This window comes from Peromyscus leucopus, chromosome X (assembly GCF_004664715.2).
Source record: "Peromyscus leucopus breed LL Stock chromosome X, UCI_PerLeu_2.1, whole genome shotgun sequence".
In the NCBI taxonomy this organism is placed as follows: Eukaryota; Metazoa; Chordata; class Mammalia; order Rodentia; family Cricetidae; genus Peromyscus; species Peromyscus leucopus.
The window spans coordinates 76,840,506-76,853,754 of record NC_051083.1 but is presented as its reverse complement, the minus strand read 5'-3'; the positions used below and the strand labels follow the sequence as shown (position 1 = coordinate 76,853,754).

The 13,249-nt window shown below is 36.4% G+C and overlaps 1 pseudogene; it reads left to right on the top strand.

Annotated features, from left to right (window-relative positions):
- Positions 1–1,737: 1,737 nt before the first annotated feature.
- On the top strand, positions 1,738–3,624 carry LOC114682746 (annotated as a pseudogene).
- Positions 3,625–13,249: the final 9,625 nt, after the last annotated feature.

Below are 13,249 nucleotides of genomic sequence, written 5' to 3'. Positions count from 1 at the left end.
CTGTCTGTCTCTCTCTCTCTCTCTGTCTGTCTCTCTTCTTTGTTTTGTCATAGGACTCTTTAAGGGAGAGAGAAAAAGAAGAATACAGATAAGGATAGTTAGATAGAGATGCTTGAAGTAGATAACTGCTGTTCCACCACCAGAAATTGAGGGGATTAAGTTCTTAAATCATGGATAACCAAAACACTTAATTTGAGAATACAGTTCAAGTACTATGCTTATTTGTAGATATTAAAGATATAATTGAGTGTTTCCAACATCTATAAAATAAATTTAAATAAACAATTGTAGATGTAACCAACTGTCTTATTAAATAAGAAACACAGAACCAATGCAAAGAAGAAAGCCAAGAGGGCAGAGCTAACAGCCTTACCATCTGCTGCAGCTAGCCTCTTAAACCAAGAGACCTCTCTGAAAGGGGCCTACTTTCTGTGTGTTTGTCTTTATATACTCTTTCTGTTCTGCCTCCTCATTGGTTGTAAACCCAAACACATGACTGCCTCGTCACTGCCTGTATGTACAGCCCTCCAGGTCTTCTATGGTATTGAGATTAAAGGTGTGTGTCTCCAATGCTGGCTGTATCCTTGACCACCCAGAGATCTACCTAGCCCTTCTACCAAATGTTGGGATTAAAGGCGTGAGCCACAAATGCCCAGCTCTGCTATGGCTTACTATTAGCTCTGACCCCCAAGCAACTTTATTTATTAACATACAAATAAAATCACATTTCAGTACAAATAAAATAACACCATAAACAATAAAATTTTAACAATATTAACATATTCACATTCTGTGTTGAAATACTTTTTCTCCCCCAAATATAAAGTAGTCTAGAGACCTGCCTCATAAGAGATTAATATTTGGGGTAATTACAATTAGAATCCCAGATTAGCAAGAGGTGAATTAGGAATATGTTCTGGAGTGTTTGTAAATAGATGTGCAGAGAAAGAGATCATTACTAGAAACAGAGTATGACAGCCTGTACTGAAATTTGAAAAGTGATATTCTTAAACCAGTAGAAGAATAAAAGTATTTTAGAGTAAACAGATAAGTACAAATTTCAAAGTAATTACATTAATTGCTTTCTACTACAATTTCCATTATGTTCAAGAGGAGGAAACAAAAGAAGGGAAATAATTTTATCAAGAGAAAGGCAAAAATAGAAGGAAGGCAATAAAACAAGAAGGAAAGAGTGAGTGACAAATAAAAACATAAAAACAAGAAGTATTTAGAAATGGAGCTTATGTTGTACAATTAAAAATTGTAATTTAATTATAATTATTTATTTTTATGTTTATTTTCTTCTTTTTTCCTTTAGTACCTTAACTTAATTTTATTTTAAAAAGAGATTATGTCAGTAGTCCAGCCTGGCTTCTAACTCCTACTCTCAGGGGAAATTGATCTATATCCAATTTAGAATCAAGAATTATCAGAGTTAAATCTAAACTTTACTTTCTTTTAATATATTTTATGATGCATTTGTTTTCTTTTATGTGAATAGGGGTTTTGCCTGCATGACCCTTACCCTCTAGTTAAAGGACTATAGTTATGTCAGTTCAATGACTGGAAAATTGAAATTATCAAATTATAACTTTCAGTATTGAATATGCTAGTAAGGAAGTCAATGTTTTATAAACTTAAGGTATTGAGTAAACTAAAGGCTAAGTAACATATAGCCATCTGTGTTCATACATTCATTTACTTATATAAGAAGAATGGATGATGCAACGCCTCAGTCAAGGAAGCCTTCGGTGCATGTTGGGGTGACCAGGTGGCGGTGGTGGTGCAGAGTCGATGTCATCGGAGGTGATCAGGGCGACCGCAGGGATGGTACTAGCAGAGCTGTATGTCTCGGATCGAGAAGGAAATGATGCAACGGGAGATGGAACCAAGGAGAAACCATTTAAAACAAGCCTGAAGGCTTTGATGACAGTTGGAAAAGAGCCGTTTCCCACCATTTATGTGGATTCACAAAAGGAAAACGAGCGGTGGGATGTCATTTCTAAGTCACAGATGAAGAACATTAAAAAGATGTGGCACAGGGAACAGATGAAGAATGATTCTCGGGAGAAGAAAGAGGCAGAAGATAACTTACGAAGAGAAAAGAACCTGGAGGAAGCAAAGAAAATTATCATTAAAAATGACCCGAGCCTGCCAGAGCCGGCATGTGTAAAGATTTGTGCTTTAGAAGGATACAGAGGCGAAAGAGTGAAGGTGTTCGGCTGGGTCCACAGGTTACATAGGCAAGGAAAGAATTTGATGTTTCTGGTGTTGCGAGCTATCTTCAGTGTGTCTTGTCAGATGACTTGTGCCAGTGTTAAAATGGAGTGGTGTTGTCCACGGAGAGCAGTGTGGCAGTGTATGGAACCTTAAACCTAACTCCCAAGGGCAAGCAGGCTCCGGGAGGCCATGAACTGAGCTGTGACTTCTGGGAACTGGTGGGGCTGGCCCCAGCTGGAGGGGCTGACAACCTGATCAATGAGGAGTCTGATGTAGATGTCCAGCTCAACAACCGCCACATGATGATCCGAGGAGAGATCATGTACAAGATCTTGAAAGCACGCTCCATGATCACCAGGTGCTTCCGGGATCACTTCTTCGACAGGGGGTACTGTGAAGTTACCACGCCGACACTGGTGCAGACACAGGTGGAAGGGAGGGGGGGCACACTCTTCAAGCTCGACTATTTTGGGGAAGAAGCCTTTTTGACCTAGTCTTCCCAGTTGTACTTGGAGACCTGCCTTACGGCCCTGGGGGATGTTTTCTGTTTTGCCCAGTCATACAGGGCCGAACAGTCCAGAACACGGAGGCACCTGGCTGAATTCACTCACGTGGAAGCCGAGTGTCCCTTCCTGACCTTCGAGGACCTCCTGAACCGCTTAGAGGACCTCGTGTGTGACGTGGTGGACAGAGTCTTGAAGTCACCAGTGGCAAGCATCGTGTATGACCTCAACCCGAACTTTAAACCCCCTAAACGGCCTTTCAGACGGATGAACTATTCAGATGCTATCGAGTGGCTGAGGGAGCATGACGTAAAGAAAGAAGACAGAACGCTCTATGAATTTGGAGACGATATTCCCGAAGCTCCCGAGAGACTGATGACAGACACCATTAATGAACCAATCCTGCTGTGTCGCTTTCCTGTGGAGATCAAGTCCTTCTATATGCAGCGATGTCCTGAGGATCCTCGACTGACTGAATCTGTGGACGTGTTGATGCCCAATGTTTGTGAGATTGTGGGTGACTCCATGTGCACCTGGGATAGTGAAGAAATTCTAGAAGGCTATAAAAGGGAAGGAATTGACCCTGCTCCTTATTACTGGTACACAGATCAGAGAAAATATGGTACAAGCCCTCATGGAGGCTATGGCTTGGGCTTGGAAAGATTCCTAAGTTGGATTCTGAACAGGTATCACATCCTAGATGTGTGCTTGTACCCTCGATTCGTCCAGCGCTGTAGGCCATAACCAAGTGCCCCTGGAGCATGAAGGAAGGGAAAATATTCATGAGAAGATAAGACTGCCTCAGCAAAAGAACAAAAATCCAAAATCATCCCTTGACTTCCTGTTGGGTGTAGTAGCTTTTTTCTGTCTTTTTTTTCTTCCCATTACCATAAAAAGCAGTAGGTGTGACTTGAACATCAAGCAACATTGATGTCCCTTTAATAAAAATACTCATTTCAAAAAAAAAAGAAGAATGATGTTAAACACATTAAAAGGTTCATTTAATGACTGAAACTTGGGGAGTATAGACCAATTTCTATTGCTTAAATATTATTTTGGAAAAGGAATGTTATTACTTAAAGAAAATGTAATATTTTAGAATTGTGTATTTTCAGAGTTAGATTTAAATTTCATCTCCTTTTTAAAATATGTTTAAGATTCATTTATTTGTATTTTATGTGAATAAGTATTATGCATGCATGTATGTGTGTATATCATATATACCAAAAGGTGCCATCTAAACTTTCAAGAGAGGAAAGTAACCAGTAGTCTTACACAACTATGACACCTCTGAATCACAATAGCACATGTGACAAAATAGCACTAAGAATATGGTAGTAGTGGAAAACTGGACAATAACAAACCTTGCTGTAACTGGTCTCTGGAGTCCACAACAAGAGGAAAAGAATGCCTGGTGCTGGAAACCAAGCCAACTACCTGAGACAAAGTCATGGGATTTGTAGAAAACCTACAATACCCACTTTACTAAACTAGTATAATCCCTCACAATAATCTAAACATTTGTCATTATAATTAAAGATAAATGTTGTCCTCACTCCTCATCCAGAAAAAAATCTCTTTTCAATAGACAGAAACAATTAGAGAAAACCACAACCCATGAAAATGAAAAGAACAGATGATAATATGGTACCTAGTCTCAATTCATGTAACTACACCATAATTCCTGCACTTAGCTAAGGTTGAGAGATCATAGTAGAAGAAGGTTTGTAATGATTGTAAAAGCCAAAGGAAGAGAAAGTTTTCTGTGAGAGTACTACTCTTAGAAATGTCAGAAAGGCTATACTAGTGAAGACTCATCAAAATGTGATTGACAGTGGGACCAGGACTTATCCCTAGTGCATGAACTGGCTTTTTGGAGGCTATTCCCTATGGGGGGATACCTTGCTCAATCTTGATGAAGCGGGGAAGGGCTTGATATGCCAGACTTTGTTGACTCCCTGTGGGAGGCCTTACCCTCTGAGGAGTGGATGGTGGTAATATGGGGAAGGTGGAAGTGAGGAGAACAAAGGGAGGGGGGAGGAATTGTGGATGATATGGAAAATGAAAAGTAAAATTAAAAGACAAAAAATTGACAAGGGTGACCTCAATGGATATGCTAAAATGAAGTGGGCAAATCTCATTGAGCCTCAAACCTAAACAAAAATCTGCAGGCAACTAAGGAAAGCCTGGTGTAGAAGAAATGGTATTAAGCAGGGAAAGGCCCCAGATTGCTTATCCAATACCATTGAATAGACATGAAAGGTTATATTTATGTATTTGTATATTATATAATTGTTTACGTGTGTGTGTGTGTGTGTGTGTGTGTGTGTGTGTGTGTGTGTGTGTGTGTGTGTAAATAGTCAAAGGAAAACAAGTCATGAATCTGAGTGAGACTAAGGAAAGCTGCATGGAAGGGAGGGTAGGCAGGAAAAAGAAAGCAGAAATGATATAATAATATCATAGTTTCAAAATATCTTTTTTTTGAGTTACTGATCAAGGAAGCCCCTGAGGCACAAAAAAGACAAAACAGACTATTGACACTGATCTTGGATGCCAAATACGGCTAAATGGCAATATGCTATTGCTTAAGGTATACTTACTTTAGATGGAGAACCTACTGAAATCATCCTCAAACTGGTCAGAAAACTTTCTCCATTCTGGCTGGCTTACACAGTACCAGAAGGTACAATGAAGGCTGCTGGAGAGGTAAAATATCAATGACTCAGTATATAGACTTTCATGGTGCCATATTGACCTGCTGGAATTATCTGCCCACTGGTGCAAAAGTGACACTAATCTGAAATATACACTGAGAAATCACTAGAGAAAGTTGAGTGGTGGTAGTAGTGGATGGATATTATCATTATACATTATATACATGTATAAAGCTTTCAAAAATAAACATTAAATTAAATTAATTTAATGCCATACTGAAGATACAGCTCACCAATAGCATCCTTGCATAACATAAATAAGGCTATGAGTTTAAACTAAAGTCCCACAAAAGAAAAAGAAAACTTATTTTTTAATTATTATAACAGAATAAAGAATATTTAAACTATATAACTGCTTGTTCATAATACAATTCTGCAACTTTTACATGGAAAATTTTATAGGCCTGCATACTTTTATTATGCAGTAGAATACATCAGTACAGTATTCTAATAAGTAACCTTTAAGGAAAAGCCATAGAAGGTACTGGAGAGATGCTCAGCCACCATGATCACTTTCTGCTCTTACGGAGAACCACAGTTTGGTAGCCAGTACACACATGACAGTTCACAACTACCTGTAATTCCAATCCCGATGGATCCAAATCTCTCTTCTGACCACTGTGAACTAATGAACACACATGGTGAACATATTTACACTCAGGAACACACAGAGAAATATACATAAAATAAAGACATTTTTAAAAAGAAATAGTTGAAGAAATAAATTGAACTCTAAAACTGAGAAACTATTGTCCTATTATCTTATGTAACAGTGAAATTCACATGAAATAGGCATTATCCTTCTTTTAAGGCTCCTCCCAGTAGTTAGTACTTTTGACAGTCTGTGAGTGAAAAAGAAAGAATGATTATATAATTAAGTTTTTTTCTTCATGCAATAGTTTTCTTTGTCCCATTGTTTAATTTACTTGTAACTAAGTTGAATTCATCTAGAAATCAACAGAAACTTAAAATTTGGCACTGTCGTAACAAGAATCAATCTATGTGTACATATTCACTAAATAGTGTAGGAAATTTAGCAAGTGATGACACATTTGCAAAATGTTATGTTTGCAAAATGCAAAAGAAAACCAGCTGCCATCATTAAAATACATGTTTATCTGAGCCTGAATTTAGAGACTGTGGTGTAAGTTGTTTCCAAACACTCTGGGCTAAATGAAAATCTCAACAAATTTCCCATGTGACTGAACTCTGCTCTTCTTTTCTGAACATCTCCCATGAGTGTGGTTTTCAATGTGGGTCTCACTAATAATGACAAGGCCATTTGATCTTTATTCCTGGGCTGAAAAAAAAAAAAAAAAACTAACAAACTGCCGAGAGATTGAATGGTGCCTATCCAGTTTATTTTCCCTAGGGATATGTTTGTAGCATGCAGAGAGAAAACATAATTCCCATTATTAAAATATTATATGATAGTAGAATAAATAAAGAATTGTTTGTCTAGAATTAGAAATTCCTTTTAAATAAATTGAAAAATCTAAGCATGGTAAAGTTATAAGAACTTATAATTATCTGTGCTGTTGTTCTCTCAGTTCTTTATACTTCAGTAGCTGCTTCATTGAATTATACTTCCATAAAAGCACAATTCACATATACACAGACTGATAGAATACACTGGGTAATATTCAGGCCCTTGCTTATTTCTAGAATATGTACAGATATTTTTCTTTGGTACATATCTCTATGACTTTTACTAAAGAGACTATTACTTGTGCAGTTTTGGATTTATGACTAAATATGATATCAATCAAATAATAATAATAATTTCTTATAAACTATCAAAATATTAATTTATAATTTATTTCAAGTCATATTCATATATTCTCAAGTTTAACAAAGAGGTCATGGAGTGTTATTCAATTTTCAAGATATGTACACATATCTTCAAATTGTGAAAATGACCATGTAATCTTTCCTAAAATTACAGAAATTTGCAACTAAAGAAAAATAACATCACCTTAAATATATACAAGTAATTAGAAACACACAAACATATACAATATGCAATTTATATAAATGTGTGTACATATATACATATATTTAGAGGACTTTCTGTATGCTAGGCTACAATGTTATAAAAATCAGGTATTTTTTAAATTAATATTAATCATCTTAAATATCCTAAGAAGTAGTGCTGTGGGATGGTCTGTATGTCAAATCTGTTGCTCTGATTGGTCAATAAATAAAACACTGATTGGCCAGTGGCCAGGCAGGAAGTAGGTGGGACAAGGAGAGAGGAGAATTCTGGGAAGCAGAAGGCTGAGGCAGAGACACTGCCAGCTGCTGCCATGACCAGCAGTATGTGAAGACGCCGGTAAGCCACCAGCCACGTGGCAAGGTATAGATTTATGGAAATGGATTAATTTAAGCTATAAGAACAGTTAGCAAGAAGCCTGCCACAGCCATACAGTTTGTAAGCAAAATAAGTCTCTGTGTTTACTTGGTTGGGTCTGAGCGGCTGTGGGACTGGCGGGTGACAGAGATTTGTCCTGACTGTGGGCAAGGCAGGAAAACTCTAGCTACAAAGTAGGATTTATAATCTTGTATATTCTTTTTTTTTTTTTTTTTTTTTTGGTTTTTTGAGACAGGGTTTCTCTGTGTAGCTTTGCGCCTTTCCTGGGACTCACTTGGTAGCCCAGGCTGGCCTCGAACTCACAGAGATCCGCCTGCCTCTGCCTCCCGAGTGCTGGGATTAAAGTCGTGTGCCACCACCGCCCGGCTTGTATATTCTTTTAGAAGTTTTAATGGTGTGGATAAATGAATCACATTTATCATGAAAAGGTAATTTTTCATTTACTGAAATAATATAATTTACTCTTCATCAAAATGTTTTTTTGTATATATGCATATTTGGTATGTTCACATTATGAACATTAACATTGCAATAACTGGCATTTACAAAACATGTATACATTAACATATAACATATATTGGATTAATGATCTGCTAAGATAGTTCAAAGCAATGAAATTTAAGGTAATTCTTATACTAAATATTCTTGTACAACAATTATATAATCAAATAAATTTATGCATATTTTAATGAATCTATAAGAAGAAATATTGGTGCAAATAGTTGATCATGGAACTTTTCATATATATTTATTATAAAATATTTTGTAGGCTTGCTTTCAACCTTGAGTTCTTTATTAAGTGTGTCCTTTTTAATGCATGAAAATCATGTGGAGTTAATTAAGAGAAGCACAGTTGGATTGCTACAATTGCTGTGAAGTACATCATGTTTTGTATACAGTTAAGAGTGCACCTGCAAAGACAGGAAACAGAAAAAGAAAGAGCCCGAATAAATTTAGTTTTGTTAAAAATGAAAGAACTGGAAAATATCTTGGAAAATAAAATGCCCAATTAGAAGGTTATTTTTTTCCTTTTTCCGTATTGATTGCTTTCATAAGGGGAATTAGAAGTCAAGAGTGAATTTTCACACTGCTGAATATAGACGTTCTGAGCCTCTTTTAGCTTTAGTCTTGTTTAAGTGCAGTGGATGGATTAATGACCTTTCAAGGTCCCCTCTAGGCCTATCTCTCAATAAACATCTACAAGAATAGAAAAGGGAAATATGACAGTTTGACCTTAACTTATACATAAAATGTGCTTCTAAAAATGTATGCATGATGGTGTGTGATGTGAATAATTATATAAAAAGTCTTATTTTCTTAGTTGGAATTTCACATCTGTGTTTTCCTACAGGAACATTTGGCCATAACATGTAATGAGTGTTGAATTTAAGAATTCTAACATATTCTTCAAGTAACTGCGTAGTTGTAGCTGTTTATAGCTTGTATGCTTCTTAATTAAGTTGTAAGGTTTATTTAAAAGTGAAGGCAATTCATGACTTATGTAATATATGCTAAAATATACCATTCCATTGATTTTATGTCATCAAGTGATCTTGTTTACTGTGGATATAGATGTGGTTTGAATTTATTCGCCTGTATAATGATCATGCTAATCTAATTTCTGGAAGATTTGTAAGAATTTATGTTTGCTTCTGTTTTAAAGTATAAAATAAGTTTATGGTATCCAGTAATACAAACCCATCAAACTTTCAATATGAGAGGCACATAACTGATGAAAAATAATTTTTGTATCTTATTGTATTACTGGCATTTATACACAATCAAAACCTGACAGCTCAGTTAATTTTTCAGAACATATTTCAAACTCAGAACGAGATGTATTATATTCTAGTATATTTCAAAATTTCTTGTGATTTTAATAGGAATACTTGGTAGGTGACACATTTTGATAAGGTAAAAAGCAGCCAGTGATTCAATTGATTGATTGCTGAAAAAAAGAGTGCCATCAATGTTTGTTTATGGCAACATTTAAACTACATACACTGTACTAAAAAATACTAATTTAACAATTTTCGCTCATACAAACCCTCCTCTTTCTCGCCGAGAATTGTTGAGACCAAAGTTGGATAAAGCACAGGGACAAATAGCCAAAAGAATGGATACACATGAACTATGAACCAATAGCTGAGGAGCCCCCAACTGGATCAGGCCATCTGGATAAATGAGACAGTTGATTTGCTTGATCTGTTTGGGAGGCATCCAGGCAATGGGATGTCCTCAGTGCATGTGCTGACTGTTTGGAACCTGGAACCTATGCAGGGACACTTTGCTCAGCCTGGGAGGAGGGGAATGGACCTGCCTGGACTGAATCTATCAGGTTGAACTCAATCCTCAGGGGAGTCTTTGCCCTGGAGGAGATGGGAATGGGGGTTGGGCAGGAGGGAAGGCAGGGGTGGGGGGAGGCGGGCAGGAGGGAGGAGAACAAGGGAATCTGTGCCTGATATGTAAAACTAAATTAAATTATAAAATAAAAATACTAATTTGGAAAGCTACATCATGAATATTTGGTTTCATAATTGTAGCATTATTATTATTATGATGATGATGATGATGATTTTGTTTTCTTTGAGATAGGGTTTCTCCATGTAGTTTTGGTGCCTATCCTGGATCTTGCTCTGTAGACAAGGCTGGCCTCAACTCATAGAGGTTTGCCTGGCTCTACCTCCTAAGTGCTGGGATTAAGGTCATGTGTCACTGCCACCCGGCCTGTAGCATTATTTTAAATGTTTCTTTCAGTTTTGTATGTAAGCTGAATGTTTTATTTCAAATAAATATCACTGGTCAAAACGTGAAGCTGTTATCTAATAATGGGTCAATTGTTGGAATGCAAAACAAGTGAGTGTGCATTTAAAGCTGATTAATCCACTCTGAGACTTTAAGGAATATCACCTATACCATCTGAACCTTTTGAAGTAAATTCCAATGATGGATTGGATCCCAACTGTACTTTCCAAGCAGTATATAAAGAGTGCTAGTCCTGTAAGTTCCACAGCAACTAAATGATCATGATCACATATATCTGGGTCATTCTACATATCGCCTTTGCCTCTTGTGTCATGAAAGAATTTAATTGATCCAAGGGAAGCCACAAGAATAAAAGACATTTTCCTAACAAACAAAAGTTGGTTAACTTTTTCTGATCTATCTTCTAATTGTAATAAAAATATTGTTTTCAATATAACACCAATCTTAATACAATGGAAGTAATATTTGAAGGAATAAAATTGACAACTTTAAATTGTGTGATATCTATTTGTTAACATTTCTGAGATAAATGAATAAATAAAAAAAATATAATTACTAAACAAGGGCAGGATACCAGAGCAGCCTGAACACATACAAACACACATACAGACACACACCCACACACACACACACACACACACACACACATATATATATAGAGAGAGTGTATGTTTCTGTGTGGGTAATATATAATTCAAGGTTTTGTGGTTCTGTAGAGGAACAGATCTGATGGAATGTGTATATATATGCAGTATTTGATTTATTAAATTGTTTTACATGTTATAGTACACATATTTCGATGACCGTCTACCAACAGACGTCCAAGAATCCAATAGCTGTGCAGTCAACAGGTATGGATCTCAGCTGGTCTTCATTATAAACCAGAATCCCAAGGAGAAAAGCTCTAATGCCTGTGGAGACATGGGCTTGCCAGGGAAAGTAAGACCAAGCAGGCTATGAAAACAAGCTCCCTTCTTTTATGTTCTTTATAAGCTGCTAGAAGAAGGTTTCCCCAGATTGAAAGTAGATTTTCCCACCTCAGAAGATCTGGATTTATAGCCAGTCAGCGATGTTACATGCCTTTAATCACAGCACTCAGCAAGCAGAGCCAGTTGGATCTCTATGAGTTCAAGGCTGAGATTCAGCACAGGCACCAAAACCATACAGAGAAATTCTGTCTCGAAAGACCAAAAAAAAATCTGGATTTAAGACATATCTTCCCACATCAAATTATTTAGTGAAATAATCCTTCACAAGTGTACCAGTCACTGGGTTTTAGTTAATTCCAGATGTAGTCAAGTTGACAATTAACAATAGCAATCACAAGTCTACCCCTTTTCAACTTGGAACACCATCATATCTCCTTATATCATGCTCATTTTCCAAATGAATACAATAATCAAATGATAATAACACCTAACATGATATAACTACCCAATTGCAAACACATTATATATTTAACCAGGATGTAATTTCATCTAATATGATATAACTATTCCTTATACAAGTACACATTCATAAGAAAATTTAGAATAATTAGTAATGTCCCTTATGGACATTCTTTTAGTATTTCAAATTTAAATGAAAACCACTATTATTCTCCTTGTTGATGTTGCATTACATGATTAAGAAATTGAAGGAAGAAATCATAAATAGTCATATAAATTCATTCTCAACAATATATGACAGAAACTTTGATGTCAATTATATTCCTCATTTCTGCAACTGGGCACATGACCCTAACTTGTCTTTATAACTAATTCATTGAACTACCCATTCTGTATTTCTTCCATCCTCAGCAAGTACCTCAGTAGATCTTGGTTCTTTTCCTGTAGGAGTGACCCATACCTTCATTCCTGAAGGGTTCATGCCTAGATTAGTTTAATGTAGTTTTACACTGAACATGTAGTTTAATCACAGTACATGATATCATCAGGAGAGGCCAAAAATGATCTCCTGACTCCAGAAATAATATTTCTTACCTCCATTGTAGAGAAGCAACCCAATTTCCACTTGGTCATCTGGACAAAACAAAAACTAACCCCTTCTATCATTTGTTATTCCTTTCTTACCTTTTTTGACTTAAGGGCATCAGAAGCTCCAAATGGCCAAGGGTTAGTTTAAGCTTCCAATTCAATGGAATGTTTGCAGTGTCCCCTCACAGGAGGACTATTTGGGAATTAATGTACTTTAAGATTCAGCTATACCTCTCTTGAGAATGTATTCAAGGGGTGCTCAATCACACCACAAGGAATCTTGCACAACTATGTTAATATCAGCTTTATTTGTAAGAGCTGCAACATGCAAACTACCTAGAATGGATAAACAATCTCAACTGAAGAATGGATAAAGAAAATGAGATACATTTACATAATGGAGTATTACTCTGTTGTTATAAACAATGATATGAAATTTGAAGGCAAATGGATGAAACTAGAAAACATCATCCTGAATGACATAAACCAGACCAAGAAAAGCAAATGTGATATGTACTCATTTATGAGTGGAAATTAGCTGTAAAATTAAGGATAACCATGCTACAATCCACAGACACAGAAAGGCTAGGCAATAAGGAGGGCTCAAATGGGAATACTGGGATCTTTCTGGTAAGGAGAAATAGAAAAGATCTCATATGTGGACTGGGGGCAGTTTAGGATGGTAATATGAGGGATGAG